The sequence below is a fragment of the Aquarana catesbeiana genome, linkage group LG03 (assembly GCF_042186555.1).
Source record: "Aquarana catesbeiana isolate 2022-GZ linkage group LG03, ASM4218655v1, whole genome shotgun sequence".
NCBI lineage: Eukaryota > Metazoa > Chordata > Amphibia > Anura > Ranidae > Aquarana > Aquarana catesbeiana.
Window position 1 is genome coordinate 656,759,068 of NC_133326.1, and position 16,419 is coordinate 656,775,486.

The window sequence follows — 16,419 nt, forward strand, 5'->3', positions numbered from 1 at the left end:
CGTCGATCAGTTGATTTTCATGTAGGGCTTTGGTGATGCGTTTACGGGCTTTAATCGAAATAGAGGATGATCCCGAGGAGGTGTCTATTGATGGGGTTAAGGGTGTGTTAAAATCCCCCCCTAATATCAGTTGGCCTTCTTGGAAGTTAGCTAGTTTGGATAAAATTTGTTGCATGAACGCGTCTTGGCCGTCATTTGGGGCGTATATGGTCGCTAACGTCAGGGGCACTTCTCCAATGAGACCTTTGATGAATGTATATCTGCCCTCCTTATCTACTAAGATATCACGGAGGGTCCATTGTATTTTACTTGATAGGAGGATGGATGTTCCTCTGGATTTAGTTTTGTTGGTAGAATGATAGGCTAGCGGGAAGGATCTGTTCTTAAGGACTGGCAATTTGTCCTCCTTAAAATGGGTTTCCTGAATAAAGGCTATGTCGGCCTGGGCTCGTCTCAATTCAGTCATCAAGATACGTCTTTTTTCTGGCGTGTTAAGGCCTTTCGCATTAACCGAGAATATTTGTAGGCTGCCCATCCTCAACCAGAGCACGGGAGGGGAAGGTTAAGGAGAGAGGGGGGGGGGGAAGGGGGGCACCTGCTTTAGATTGAAGAGTAAAAGTAACCTCTAACTTATATCTGGGGAACTGCAGTTATCTCAGTATATTGGTTTGGTGGGAGCAGGGGGAAAGACAAACAATAAAATAGGGGGAGGGGGGGAAAACTACTACAACAAGCGAGATGCTTGCGTTGCACGTCGCTGCCTATAACAGACACGTGACGTGCTGGCCTATGTGGGGGAGTAACTGGAGACAGCGGAGGGGGGGTGCTCCCGACCCGTCCCGCCCAGCCCGAGCCCAAGGAGTAACATGAAAGCGTCCCCCCCGCCCCCCCCACCCAAGCCCCCCCAGACGCCCCCCGGAGGAGGCGCCCGCGGGGAGGGCGGAGAGGGGGAGGGAGGACAGCGGTCCCACACCCATGGTCTCCATTTGGAGCGTTTCTACATGTGTGAAATTATCCGCGCTGGGCATGGCGGCGTGAGAGAGAGGGCCGGTGCGTCATGACCCAGCGTAGGAAGTCACAGGCCAGGGGCCAGTCAATAGCCTGCAAATCCCCAATGTACCTGTAATCTTGTTTAACATACCTCCTAAGACAACATAACATGAACTGTGTAAACCACTGTATAGCAGATATATATTATCTCTAAAAAACCCAGTAAAGAAGAGAAAACAAATCAACATTGGGACATTATCGTCCTTATACCGTGCTTAGAGTGTCCCTGAATGCAGAGGGGAAATGGGTGGGGGCGGAAGTCTTATCAACAACCATATCTGTTCTCATCATGTAACCAGTAGCTATATCCTGGGTGAGAAATGTCTGGAGTACAGTTCCTTTAGCGACAATGGTAGGGTAGTGAGAAATCCCCTCTCTCAGTCTGAGAGGTGTCTTGGCGTTTAACTGATACTTCCAAAGTTCTGGCAGTGTAGTTCCAAAAAAAAAAGGGGGGGTCTATGGGGGGGGGGGGGGGGGACCTCAGCCAGGCAAAACTATATAGTGTTAGAGAATCTCTGATAGCAGGGGAAGGGAATAATCCCTCATGACTCACGTGTCCCATCTGGAGTAGGTGGTCGAGATCTCCGTCGCTGTCTTTGTGGTCTTGGTTGGAGGTTCCTCTGTGAAGACTGTGGGCCGGATCGTCCTCTTGTTTGTGGAAGGAATGTCAGCCAGTTCGGGATCTGAAAGGGGGGTGTCTCCAGGAACGCAGAGAGGGCTGGAAGGTCTCTTGGGGAGCGGAGTTGGAATGCTTGTTGCCCTTTTTTAAAGAGCACTGACAGGGGATATCCCCATCGGTATGTGGCCCCCTGCCGGCGGGCTGTCTCAAGCACCGGTCGGAGTATGGCTCTGCGTTGCAGGGTGGCTCGGGAAACATCTGGCAATATCTTGATTATTGCTCCGTCAAAGTCTACGTCCCCCGCCTCCCATGCTCGGCGGATGATCGTTTCTTTGTGGGAGTAATGATGGAGGCGGCATATAACATCCCTTGGTCTGCTTGGGTCCTGCGATTTAGGGCCCAGCGCTCGGTGAATTCGATCAAACTCCAAGGTTTGCGGGAGCTGGTCTCCTGGAAGCTTGCTGAAGATGGCTACTGCGGTGGCGGCAAGATCTTCTTGCCCTGTCGCCTCTGGGAGGCCGCGTAGACGGAGATTGTTGCGTCTACTTCGGTCCTCTATTTCCTCCTGGTGCAGTTGGAGCATTGTAGCGGCGTCTACATGGGCTTCCTGGAGGTGTTCCAAGTCGGAGACTCTGCGTTCTAGGTCTGATACCGAGGTCTCTCCCGCTGTCAGTCTGGTGGAAAGTGAGCTCAGTTCACTGTTCACTTTCTGCATGTCCCTGCGGTGTTGTGCTTCTAAGCGATCAATGAGTGATTCGATGTCCGCTTTAGTGGGGAGAGCTCTAAGAAGTGTCCATATCTCTGCACTTCCCTCGGCACCCCCTGAACCCAGCAAGGGGGGGGTCCCTGAGCCTGACTGCAGGGCAGCTGGGACGTCCGAGAAGGAGTCTGAGTCCATAGATGCAGCCGGGGACGCTGGATGGCTCCTCCGGGTCTCACTCACCCCTCCACGTGTCCCCGCCATCTTAGATTCCAGAGGGGGGGTCCGAGGCTGAGTCAGAAAGTGGTCTAATGTGCCTCCTGTGTCTTTTGTTTTCGCTGGTTTGGCTCTCCCTCCTGTTCTCCTTCTCTTAGAGTGCATGCCTCGTTCATAGGGTGTGTTTTAGATCGTAATTGGCACGGTCAGCCGGGACGGAGTCGGGAGCTCAGAGGAGAAGCGTCCTCACCTCGCCATGTCCAGGCCACGCCCCTGTTAGTAGAAGTTTGGTGAGTGTTGATTCGCGCTTTTAATTTCACGCTTTTCAGTTCGTTTCTGAACGGCCGTTCGTCAACCAGACATGTTGCGGAATCGGAGGAGATAACATGTTATTTATTATTGGCCTTGGAGTTATTGCTTTGACCCAAGTCCAGTCCAGGAACAGGAGGAGGAGGAGTTCTCGGACCAAAGACTGGTTGCTTTATTAAGCGTCAGCAATTATGTCATATGCCTTTCCCATCTGAAAATCTGATCGTGTGTACGCGACTTAAAGCCGCGTACACATGATCGGATTTTCTGACAGGAAATGTGTGATGACAGGCCGTTGGCGGAAAATCCGACCGTTTGTACGCTCCATCGGACAATTGTTGTCGGATTTTTCCGTGGACAAATGTTGGATCGCAGGTTTTAAAAATTTTCCGCGGACAAATGTCTGTTGTCGGATTTTCTGAGCGTGCGTACACAAGTCCATCGGATAAAAGTCCAAAGTACAAACACGCATGCTCGGAAGCAAGGGCGAGCCGGAAGCGGTCGGTCTTGTAAACTAGCGTTCATAATGGAGAATTAACATTCCTGACGCTGCAAATTATGAAATCTCCAAATGCAGCGCACAATTCTCTTCTTCTTTAATGGGATAATAATGAAGCTGCTTTGCTGGTGATACTGATGGAGTTATTGCAAACTAATTTTCAAAGGCTTTTTTTTTCTAGTGATATCAAGAAAAATATTATTATGCTTTTTTTTGGGCAAGTTACCACAACACCATTATCCCGTAGTTTTTAAGATCAAAGATACAACTATGTTGGTGTCCCTTGTTAATTTTACATTATATATTTTTTTTGTAACTGCCTACTCCCAAACTGTCATTTGAAGTAAAACACATAACCAAGTATTATTCTACACATTTTTTTTTATTGTACATTAAAAAAAGAAAACAAATAAAATTAGACATGCTATCTGCCAATAGAACTTAACTGGAAAGTGCATTCTATGCATCCAAAAATATACCAAATCAAATCATTATTATTCAACCAAAAAATAAAATAAAAGCCTCCTGCATGTGTCCTGCTTCTTAGTATAGGGGGTCAACAATGCCAAGAGTTGGTGAAAGCAGGGGTCCGTCATCCGGAGATAATTCCGAAAATCTTCCAGATTATTCTCCTGGAGCTTCCGCAGCAAAGGCATATGACATAATTGGTCACGATTAATAAAGTAACCAATTTTTGGTCCAAGAACTCTTCCTCCTCCTGTTCCTGGACTGGACTCGGGTCAAAGCAATAACTCCAAGGCTAATAATAACTAACACGTTATCTCCTCTGATTCTGCAACATGGCTGGTTGACGAACGGCCGTTCAGAAACTAACTGAAAAGCGCTAAATGAAAAGCGCGAAATGAAAAGTGTGAATCAACACTCACAAAACTTCTACTAACACGAAATTAGCAGAAGGAGCCCAAAGGGTGGCGCTAAAGAGCTGAAAAACCACATAGTACGTCACTACGTTTGTGTTTGTTGGCCAACAATTCCTTGCCATTTGTAGGCAAGACAAAATCCAGGCACACGCCTTCGGACAAAAGTCTGAGGTTTTGTCTGCGGAAAATCTGATCGTGTGTACGAGGCTTTAGGATCAGTTACTGTACCCACAACCACCTGTAGCAGGCTGCCATTCATTTTTAAACATCACTTCCAGGTCCTGGTGTCACTTCCTCCAGTATGGCTAGGGAAAAATCTAATGGAGTACAAAGGCAGGCGAGCAAATCTTTTATATCCCCGATGTCTCAATAAAGAGCACCTGTCACCAAAAATCACGTAGGGGAATTTTTTGAACCGTATATGTGGTAAAAAAAAAAAAAAAGTTTAGTAAAAAAGTGTAAGAAAAAGAAAAAAGGTACGCCCAGGCACTTAAAGAGGAACTGCAGTCTGCTCACATAATTTGTAATAAAAACATCTTTGCCATTCTGAAGCTTCCCTCCAACCACTTTACATATTATTTTATATATACTGGGATTCTGTACTTGCCTAATATGCTGCAGAAATCTCCCTCCACTTAGTCTGGCTGCAGCCATTTTAACTGTGGGCAGCTGAAGCTGCTGCCTGTCCAATTCCTGTATTTACACAGACACAGAGAGGCACACCTCTAATTCTGCAGCCATGCAGCTCTCATTGGCCCTCTTATGACTAATCCCCCCTCCCTTCCTGGCAAACTCTCACGAGAGTGAGAGAGAGAGCTGTGCATGATGTCATAAGCCTAGGCTTTTTACCAGACAAGAAACAGGAAGTGGGCTTTATAAGGTATTTACTGGCAGGAAAAAAATGTTTTACTATCCAAAGTTAAAACAAGAAGGGCAGAAGAATTAATAGATGGAAAGATGAAAAATGACTGAACATCCTCTTTAAAGTGTAATTAAACCTTCCTCTCGATCTCCCATAATGCTGCACACGTGATCAGTTATGACAGCAACAATTTGATGGTTTGACAGTTTAGTTGAGAGCACAATCAATGTGACAGTTAGGGCTTGTTTACACTTGCTTCGTCCTTAAGGGCCGGTTCACACTAGTGGGATGCCAAACATCGAATGTGATTCGCACCGCATTCCTGTGCACATCACACGTAATGTCTGTGCGATGCGAATTCAGCCATACAAACAGTATGGCTGAATTCACATCGCATTCGGACCAAACTCGTGCAGGACCCTTTTTTTGTAAACACCCATGCGATCCGATTCTGCAAATCGCGCTGCGTTTTGCAAACTGATTGCGGGGTGTTGTTAACATACATTCCGCAATCAGTTTGCTTGAGCATGTTGCGATTTTGATGCGGTGCCGATTTTCAGCGAATTTGCACCGCATCTAGTGTGAACCGGCCAAAACACACATTAAAGTGGCTGTAAACTTCTGACACGAAATATGAACAAACCATATCCCTCTATAGTGTGTACTTGTCTCAGTCCAGAGCACTAAGTGTCCTTCCTGTCTGCTGCTTTGCTCCTCTGCTATCTGTATGAATCACTTCTGACAAGTTTTCCTGACACCAAGAGAAAAAAAGTGACAGGAGAGAGACCTCCAGCTGACTGACAGCCTCAGCTGTTTTCTGTGTGCTCTGCGGAGGGGGTGTGTCCCTTCCCTCCAATCAGCTCTCCTCGCTGAGCACTGTAATGTCAGTGTAATTTCAGCTCTCCGTCCCCTTTTTTTCTGACAGCTCAAACAAGCTGTATAAATTCTGGACTTTAAACGGATGTAGAGAAGAGAACACTGCAGATAAACAGGTACAACTTATGTAGGAGGATTTGGTTCATCTCTCTATATCTATATAACCTGAGTCTAGTCACTTCACTGGATATATGTAAGGGTTTACAACCACTTTAAAGCACCTACCATTTCAACATGCTTTTTTAATGCTTTTAATGCTTCTGTGATGCTTTTTTTTTAAGCTTTAATGAAGCTTGGCAAATGCTCTGTGTGTGTTGAGTTTCTATTTGTTTCAAGGGGGCTCAATAGAACCCCAGTTTACTAATACCCCCAACTCAGTAATGCCCCCCAGCTCTTTAGTACTCTCGTTCAGCAAATCCCCAGCTTATTGCTACCCTAGTTCAGCAGATTCCCAGCTTATTACTACCCTTGTTCAGCAGATTCCCAGCTTATTGGTACCCTCATTCAGCAGATTCCCAGCTTATTACTACCCTTGTTCAGCAGATCCCCAGCTTATTGGTACCCTCGTTCAGCAGATTTCCAACTTATTGGTACCCTCATTCAACAGATCCCCTGCTTATTGGTACCTTCGTTCAGCAGATTGCCAGCTTATTGGTACCTTTGTTCAGCAGATCCCCAGCTTATTGGTACCCTTGTTCAGCAGATCCCCAGCTTAGTAGTACCCTTGTTCAGCAGATCCCCAGCTTATTGGTACCCTTGTTCAGCAGATCCCCTGCTTATTGGTACCCTTGTTCAGCAGATCCCCTGCTTATTGGTACACTCATTCAGCAAATTCCCAGCTTATTACTACCCTTGTTCAGCAGATCCCCAGCTTATTACCTTTGTTTTGCTAATCCGACAGAACACCGCTGCTTTTTAAAATTCAACATCAAAACAGTCAGACAAATTTCTAAATCCTGTATTTCACTATACAAGATTAGTTTACTGGTAAAAAATATACATTTGAAATGCAAGACCCAGGTGGGTGTAGAAAGATGTCCGCTTGGCGACTTCAGCCTGTAGGCTTAGTGCGGCCGAGTGCGGGGTGTACCAAGATGGCCGCGAAGAAACCTCACTTCCGTTACAAAATCTGACGGGTCGCCTAATCTGACGGAACACAGGAACAGAGAGACCTGTTCCTGATTAGCAGGAAGCACAGATCTCTCTGTTCCTGACAGAACGACGGTCTGCTTTGTTTACATCAGCAGACCGCCGTCCTGTCATTCCCATGGAGCGATCGGCAGGTCCCGGCGGCCATCGCGGCTGCCGGACCTGCCAATTGGCTCCCGCTGTGTCCAATCACAGCGGGAGCAACGCATCTGGCGGCACATCCCCTGGATCTCGTGCACGAAATCAGGTACCTGTACGTGATTTTGCGCAGCCGGGCCACCTTGCAGCAGTATATATATATATATATGCAGTGGACGGTCCAGAACTGGTTAAAGCGCGACCAATGCCACATTTTGAAGCAAGTGTAAAGGAGTAAAGGAGACCTTACAGTCCTGACACGTGGTCGGAATGTTTTTTAAACGGTTAAATTGATGGGCTTAATCATCATCCCCCCAGAAACATTTAGAGGCCCCCCCCCCCCATGAATGCACGAGTCGGGGGTGCCCACACACAGGACCAGCAATTCGCTCTACATCTTTTACAGATTTCAAGCTGGCTGCTGGATTGAGAGCAATCATTCTAAGCCCATTATTCATGCTTAACTCTGAGGTAAAAACAAAGTTTATTAAATATTGATAGTAATAATAATTAAGAAAAAAAAGATTTGTGTTAAAACTTCTAGGATAAAGAATATGAAAGCCTGCAGCAGCAGACCCCGTTGCTCGTGGCAACAAACACTGTTCTTTCTTCAGACAGTCACATGAATGTAGAAGGACTACAGACTTCAAGCAGACTACGTGGACAGTGTAAACAACTACAACTCCCAGGAGCTCCTGCTTCTCACGCCTGCGCACTGCTCTCAGGGCCAGGCCGCTGTACTCGCCCAGTCACATAGTGACAGGAATCCAGCACAGGCCTATCAACAACCCTGTAGGGTTGGCAACCGTTGCTATACAGACACTCGGGACTGGGGCCCATGCTACATCCATCCAATCATTTGCGTCCTACAGCTAACTGACAGGCGCTATGCCAATCATAGCACGCCTAGCCCAAGAGCTCCCCGCCCACTAAGTGACGTTCGCTCTTCCTAATCCACGCCCCGAGAGATTTGACTGACGCGGGCCTCAGCCAATCCGGCGCCTGTATCGCTTTGCCTGCGTTGACGACAAGGAAGAGGGGGGAGGGACGTTAGCAACAGTTGCCCGGGTGAGGGACGGAGCGGCCATAGCCACGGTAGTCGTGGCGACAAGAACCCCGGCAACAGGAATCAACAACAACAACCCCCGGCGCCACCGGGCCCGGTCCCCCGCCGCACCGGGCGGCATTTTTTCCCGCCGGCAGGGCGGGGCCGGTGTCTCCCCACCTCGGGCACACGCAGCTGTCCAGCCTCGGAGTGAAGCCCCAACATCGCGCTGACTGAGCGGACACGGCGCCGCCGCAAGGTGGGAAGCGCTGCCAGGTAAGTGCCCCGAACCGCGCCGACTACACTGGGGGAAGCGGGCGGCATTCGGTCGTTATGACGACGTCAAAACGGTGCTGTCGCCCCTCCCCTTTTCTAAAATGGCGGCGCCTGCTGCGAGCGGGAGAGGCGCAAGGCCGCGCGTCGCCATGGAGACCTGAGAAGAGGTGGGCGTGGCCCTCCTTGCTGCGGTTGTGGATTGGCCGAGGCCTTCAGGGCAGGCGGGTCTTAACCAGGCAGGAGCGGAAAGTAGGGGGCGTTGGACGAAACCATCACAGTGCGGAGTGTGACTGTATAGGAAGTGACTTTTATAGCTGGAACTCGTGACTGTTGTGGAGTTATGTAAGAACGTGCAGCGACAGCCAATGACAGGGGACCTCAGTACACGCCCTTTGGGCTTAGACACGTGACTGAAAGCTGACCAGTCACTTTACTAAGTATAGACAGGACTGTGCTGAGGGGGCGGGGCCAGAGGCCACGTGATCAACACACAACTTCCAGCCTGACCATCCATTGCCAGAGATCAGGGCAAAGGCTGCGAATAGAACACATTGGGGCTCATTGATTAGATGCTTCCCTTCATTACCTTCTGTTCGCTGATCTTTACAATCGATCGGAGATCGCTTTCAATTCACAAAGCGTTTTATGCATCAACTTGTTCTTTTATATTAAAGCAGAACTCCACGGCATCTGAGCACCACAATCTAAAAACGCGATTTAATTACTTTTTTACATTCAAAGCAATCTCCCCCATCCATTCAGGTCTCCATGCTTTATTTTGTTGAGAAATCACTTTGAAATACACCCCCTCTCAACATTTCTGGCCATCTTGAGTAAGGGCAGATGATAAATGTAGCATTTACTTCCTGGAATCCATCTGCCCTTAGATCAGGCATGCAGACAGGGTATGCTTAGATGAGAAAGCCCCCCCACCCACCCCCTCCCCTCCTGAACACTCCTGGGATGTATGACATCATTTTGGCCTAGGCCAGAAACCAGGAAGTAACTAAAGAAATGGAAAAAAGAAAAGTTCACACCTATGCAAATTGGATGCGGGTATGGCATTTTAAAATGCGTTCATTTGAATGAGGTTGGTTCACATATGCACGTTGCATTTACACTCCGCAGTGCCCAAAGAAACGCATTGCGGTGCGAATTGCAAGCACATTATCTTCTATGGGAACACATCTGATTCGCAGATGCATTCCGTTGTGAACAGGATAAAATCTAAACCTGACCTGATCCCGATCAAAAACTGACATGAAACTCTGAGCAACGACTTTGTCAATTAGCTGGGAAAACGGAGCTTCAGTTCGCACCGCACACGTGTGAACCCAGCCTTACACAAGTAAGTATGACATACCTTCTTATCTATTTACTAATGTTAGCAATTACAATTAGGATTACAATTTTTTAATGTTGTTTGAGAGATTGAAGTTCTTTAAAGTGGAACTTTACTCTCTCATACCACATTGACTATTTTTAATCTCCTTATGTTGCTAACATTAGTAAATAGATAGGAAAGTAAATCATATTTACTTGTTTCAAAAATTTTTTTTTTACATTTCTTAAAGCGGAGGTCCACTCGTTTGTAAGTTTATTAAAAGTCAGCAGCTACAAAATGTGTAGCTGCTGACTTTTAATAAACAGACACTCACCTTTTCCACGGTCCAGCGTTGTGGCCGCCCGAAGCCCCTCTCCCTCGCCTCTCCGCGGCGCCGGCATTGCAAGTGTGGGCACCTGGCTGTGACAGCTTACGGCTTCATAGCCGGGTGCGTACTGCACTCTCTTCTACATATTTTTGGCGTATATTGATTGGTTTTGCGCAAAAGTTATAGTGTCTACAAAATAGGGCATAGATTTATATATATTTATATAATGATATAGCATTTTTATTATTATTATTTTTTTTTTTTTTTTTACTAGTAATGGCGGTGATCTGCGATTTTTATCGGGACTGCGACGTTATGGCGGACACATTGGACACTTTTGACACATTTTTGGGACCATTGGCATTTATATAGCGATCGGTGCTATAAAAATGCACTGATTACTGTAAAAATGTCACTGGCAGGGAAGGGGTTAAACACTAGGGGGCGATCAAGGGGTTGCCTATGTGGGTTCTAACTGTAGGGGGAGGGGACTGACCTAGAGGAAGTGACAGATCGTGGTTCCTAGCTATTAGGAACTCACAATCTGTCTCTCCTCACAGGACAAAACAGGGATTTGTGTGTTTACACACCCCACACACACGCCCCTGTTCTGCCTCTTGTGCCCGCGATCGCTCATGGCCGGCGGTCATCGCGACCATCGGTCACGAGCATCGGCACCCCCCGAGTGCAGCGGGTGCGCACCTGCTATCCTGCTTAAAGGAGCCAACATATAGCTACGACGGCTCGCAGGAATGTGCCGACCTGCCGCAGTATAATGACGGGGGCTGGTCGGCAAGCGGTTAAAGTGGATGTAAACCCTCACATATACCCAGTGAAGTGAACAGCCTCAGATGATACACAGGAAAGAAACAAATCTCCCTACATAAGTTTTACATGTATATCTGCTGCCTTCAGCTCTATATATTCTTTAGAATTCTTACATCATTTTCACTTACTCATTCAGCAGTAGAAGTGTCGTTCTGACTCTGTGTGATATCTGATTGGCGCCCCCCCCCCACATTGGCAAAAGAAGGAAATGCTTTCAGTGCTGTTCTTTTACCAGGCAAGATCTCTGCTAATCTATTTATAGCACCCTCCCAGGACACACATTCCAGGCTGCTTTTATCTCCCTTTTTGGAGAACTTGTCAGAAGTTATTATGCTGATAACAGAAGAACCAAGAAGCACAAATACACGGGACTTAGTGCTTTGAGGAAAGATAACAAAACACTACAGATATACAGTGGGGACGGAAAGTATTCAGACCCCCTTACATTTTTCACTCTTTGTTATATTGCAGCCATTTGCTAAAATTATTTAAGTTCATTTTTTTTCCTCATTAATGTACACACAGCACCCCATATTGACAGAAAAACACAGAATTGTTGACATTTTTGCAGATTTATTAAAAAAGAAAAACTGAAATATCACATGGTCCTAAGTATTCAGACCCTTTGCTGTGACACTCATATATTTAACCACTTCAATACCAGGCACTTATACACCTTCCTGCCCAGACCAATTTTCAGCTTTCAGTGCTGTCGCAGTTTGAATGACAATTGCGCGGTCATACTACACTGTACCTAAACTACATTTTTATCATTTTGTTCCCACAAATAGAGCTTTCTTTTGGTGGTATTTGATCACCTCTGGGGTTTTTATTTTTTGCTAAACAAATAAAAAAAGACAGTAAATTTTGAAAAAAATAAAAGTTTTGCTTTTGTTTCTGTTGTAAAATTTTGTAAATAAGTACGTTTTCTCTTTCACTGATGGGCACTGATAAGGGGGCACTGACAGGCACTGATAAGGCGGCACCGATGAGGTGGCACCAATGAGCGGGCACTGACGATGGTCACTGATTTGCGTCACTGATGGGCACTGGTAGGCGGCACTGATGGGTGGCACTGATATGCAGCACTGATGGGCATTGATAGGTGGCACTGGTGGGCACTGATAGGCGACACTGGGCACTGAAAGGCTGCAAAGATGGGTACTTATGGGTGGCACTGATAGGCGGCACTGATGGGCACTGATGGGCATTGATACGTGACACTGATATGAGGCACTAATAGGCATCCCTGGTGGCACTGGCAGTGGTAGGCATTATGAGTGGGCACTGATTGGCAGCTGCCTGGGCATTGATTGGCAGCTGCCTGAGCACAGAATAGTATTTCCCTGGGGGTCTAGTGGGGCATACCTGATGGATCAGTGTGGATGGCCATCCTGGTGGTCCTGGGCGGCATGATGGTGGTCCTGGGCGGGATCTGAGGGGGGGCTGTGCTGATAATCAGTCAGCACAGACCCCCCCCTGTCAGGAGAGCAGCCGATTCGCTCTCCTCTACTCGCGTCTATCAGACGCGAGTGAGGAAAAGCCAATCACCGACTCTTCCTATTTACATCGTGATCAGCCGTGATTGGACACGGCTGATCACGTGGTATAGAGTCCATCAGAGACTCTTTACCTAGATCAGAGTTGCGGTGTGTCAGACTGACACACTGCAACAACGATCGCCGCGACGCGTGCCCCTGGGGGCGCGCAGCGGCTTAATATCCTGAGGACGTCATATGACGTCCAGTCAGGATATTGAAACCACTTTGCCGCCGTCATTCTGCTATATGGCGGGCGACAAGTGGTTGACTTAGGTGCTGTCAATTTCTTCTGATCATCCTTGAGATGGTTCTACACCTTCATTTGAGTCCAGCTGTGTTTGATTATACTGATTGGACTTGAGTAGGAAAGACACACACCTGTCTATATAAGACCTTACAGCTCACAGTGCATGTCAGAGCAAATGAGAATCATGAGGTCAAAGAAACTGCCTGAAGAGCTCAGAGACAGAATTGTGGCAAGGCACAGATCTGGCCAAGGTTACAAAAAATTTCTGCTGCACTTAAGGTTTCTAAGAGCACAGTGGCCTCCATAATCCTTAAATAGAAGACGTTTGGGACATCCAGAACCCTTCCTAGAGCTGGCCATCTGGCCAAACTGAGCTATCGGGGGAGAAGAGCCTTGGTGAGAGAGGTAAAGAAGAACCCAAAGATCACTGTGGCTGAGCTCCAGAGATGCAGTCGAGAGATGGAAGGAAGTTGTAGAAAGTCAACCATCACTGCAGCCCTCCTCCAGTCGGGGCTTTATGGCAGAGTGGCCCGACGGAAGCCTCTCCTCAGTGCAAGACACATGAAAGCCCGCATGGAGTTTGCTAAAAAAACACCTGAAGGACTCCAAGATGGTGAGAAATAAGATTCTCTGGTCTGATGAGACCAAGATAGAACTTTTTGGCCTTAATTCTAAGTGGTATGTGTGGAGAAAACCAGGCACTGCTAATAACCTGTCCAATACAGTCCCAACAGTGAAGCATGGTGGTGGCAGCATCATGCTGTGGGGGTGTTTTTCAGATGCAGGGACAGGACGACTGGTTGCACTCGCGGGAAAAATGAATGCGGCCAAGTACAGGGATATCCTGGACGAAAACCTTCTCCAGAGTGCTCAGGACCTCAGACTGGGCCGAAGGTTTACCTTCCAACAAGACAATGACCCTAAACACAGAGCTAAAATAACAAAGGAGTGGCTTCACAACAACTCCGTGACTGTTCTTGAATGGCCCAATTGAGCATCTCTGGAGAGACCTAAAAATGGCTGTCCACCAACGTTTACCATCCAACCTAACAGAACTGGAGAGGATCTGCAAGGAGGAATGGCAGAGGATCCCCAAATCCAGGTGTGAAAAACTTGTTGCATCTTTCCCAAAAAGACAAAAGGGTGCTTCTACTAAATACTGAGCAAAAGGTCTGAATACTTAGGACCATGTGATATTTCAGTTTTTCTTTTTTAATAAATCTGCAAAAAGTCAACAATTCTGTGTTTTTCTGTCAATATGGGGTGCTGTGTGTACATTAATGAGGAAAAAAAATGAACTTAAATGATTTTAGCAAATGGCTGCAATATAACAAAGAGTGAAAAATGTAAGGGGTTCTGAATACTTTCCGTCCCCACTGTATGTGCCCAGCTCAAAGTTCATGAATCAGGTTTACCTATAGGTAGTGTAAATATCTCCTAAACATGCACCGTTTAGGAGATATTTACTGTCCTAGCAGCCAGTTTCGTCACTGACGCATGCGCTTTGAAGGAGCTGCTGTGCATGCCGTTTCTTCAGAGCAGTGTGCCGTGACCAGCTGCATTTTTTTTTCTTTATATTCCAAAAAATTGTGACAAAAAATTACAACTTCAAAAAAGGCACCATGCCTCCTACTAAATACCTTGGACTGTTTACTTCCCAAAAAGGTCATTTGGGATATATTTGTACTGTCCAGGCATTTTCAGGCCTCAAGCAATGAGATAGGACATCAGTACATCAGGACTAATCAATTTTTAGATGTATATCCCATAGTTTGTGGGCTCCATAACTTTCCTATAGACTAAGTTTTATAATGGAAACAAAAAAACAGCATTTCTTTTCCAAAATGTTTGGCCTTTTTTCGTTTATTTAGCAAAAAAATAAAAAAACCCAGCGGTGATTAAATACCACCAAAAGAAAGCTCTATTTGTGTGAAAAAAAAGGATAAAAATTGTATTTGGGTACAGTGTTGGATGACCGCGCAATTTTCATTCAAAGCGTGACAGTGCTGAAAGATGAAAATTGGCCTGGGCAGAAAGGGGGTGAAAGTGCCCGGTATTGAAGTGGTTAAAACTAAAAACAAACAACAACAAAGAAAAAAGAGACGGTGAGCTGAATCGTGCACCACACTGCCCCCAACTGGCATTAAAAAGCGTCCGGAGCGCTGAACCGCTCTGGCTGCTCTGCGATTTTGCTGCGGGTCATTGTGAATCGCCCTTAACCGTTTATGAAAAACAGTTACATTCCTGCAGTGCCAGGATTGGTAACTGTCACATTTGTTTGTTATCTCAATAAATCATCAAATGGCTGGTGGCATAACTGATCACATGTGCAGCACCGTGGCGGTTGCAGATCAAAGAGAAGCAGCTTCCTCAGCTGTAAAGGATAGGAGGGTTTAATTTCGATTGAAGGCTGTCAGCAGATCGGCCTCTACAAAGTCAGCAGTGCCTAAAAATGGAGAGCAACTGAGCATGTGCGGAGCAGGGTGAGACAGTGTATTACTGGAGTGTAAACAGTATAGATACTTCTTTTTTTATGTTTTACATACACCTACAAAAGGGGCCAGCCTGAAGTCATCTAGCAGGACTTAATTTTCTGTCTAAAGTTTCACTTTAAGCTTTGCTTTAAGTTGAAGGGTAAGTTCACATAGGTTTGGTTCATACAACTGAGATGCGATTTTGATTCGATTTGCAGTGCGATTTATGTAGTGCAACTTTGATGCTACTTTTGTTGCATTTTGGATGTGGTTTGCATAATCTATGGGGCCAAATCACATTGTAAATTGAACCAAAGTAGCACTGCAGCTGTGCTGCATTGATGTGAACAGGCACCATTGGAAGCAATGTTATTTCCATTGTCATGTGATTCAGTGCGGCCTGAACCTTGTAGCTCTCCTTCCAAGTTGCGTCTCTTTGCCCCATATTGTCACTATACCCACTGGATCATTTGCATTATGCAGAGCAGAGTAGGGACTGGCCAGAGAGGGGATTACTTTGACGCAGTTGGCCAGCTTAAACATGTATTGCAATATGTGTGAACCAAAAATCCCTGTTTTTGTGCAAAGTTTGCTAGAAAGGGTGTATAGCAGTGTGCAGAGGGCTCATCCCAAATTTTCAGTGTGACCCAAGTCGCATCTGAAATCGCATCGGTGTAAATCAAACCTTAAAAGTTTATTTAAAAAATGTACGAACTTTAAATATCCCGCCCACCCCTTCGGACCCTGCCGCAGTAGCAGTCTATACAACGCAATACAGAGTAGCCATCATAATGCTCACCATGACGTGATCATGCTGACCAATGAGGAGCAATTCTTTCTTCTGGGGCACCTTACCAGAAGATGAAGCCTCAGAGGCGCGTTTCATTGGTCAGCATGATCACAGGGCTGCACTGACCAATGGGCATTTGCATTATGTTTGATACTAAGGCTTCGTTCACACTTGTAATTTCTCATGCAACCAAAGTTGCATGACAAGTCGTTCCCCATGTTTTTCAACCATTCATATATGTGCAACTTAACCATAACCATTCATATA

The 16,419-nt window shown here is 46.4% G+C and overlaps 1 protein-coding gene across 4 annotated transcripts in view; it reads left to right on the forward strand.

Moving 5' to 3' along the window:
- The first annotated feature begins 8,304 nt into the window (after nucleotides 1-8,304).
- The window catches only part of RFX1 (regulatory factor X1), a 66,088-nt gene continuing 57,973 nt past the window's right edge, over nucleotides 8,305-16,419 (forward strand). For 2 of the 4 annotated variants that reach the window (XM_073622756.1, XM_073622759.1), the window contains exon 1: nucleotides 8,306-8,620. The gene's annotated coding sequence lies outside the window, so the exon portion shown is untranslated. Of the gene's footprint in view, nucleotides 8,621-16,419 lie in introns of all 4 variants that reach the window. The other 2 variants (XM_073622757.1, XM_073622758.1) reach the window with 2 other exon arrangements.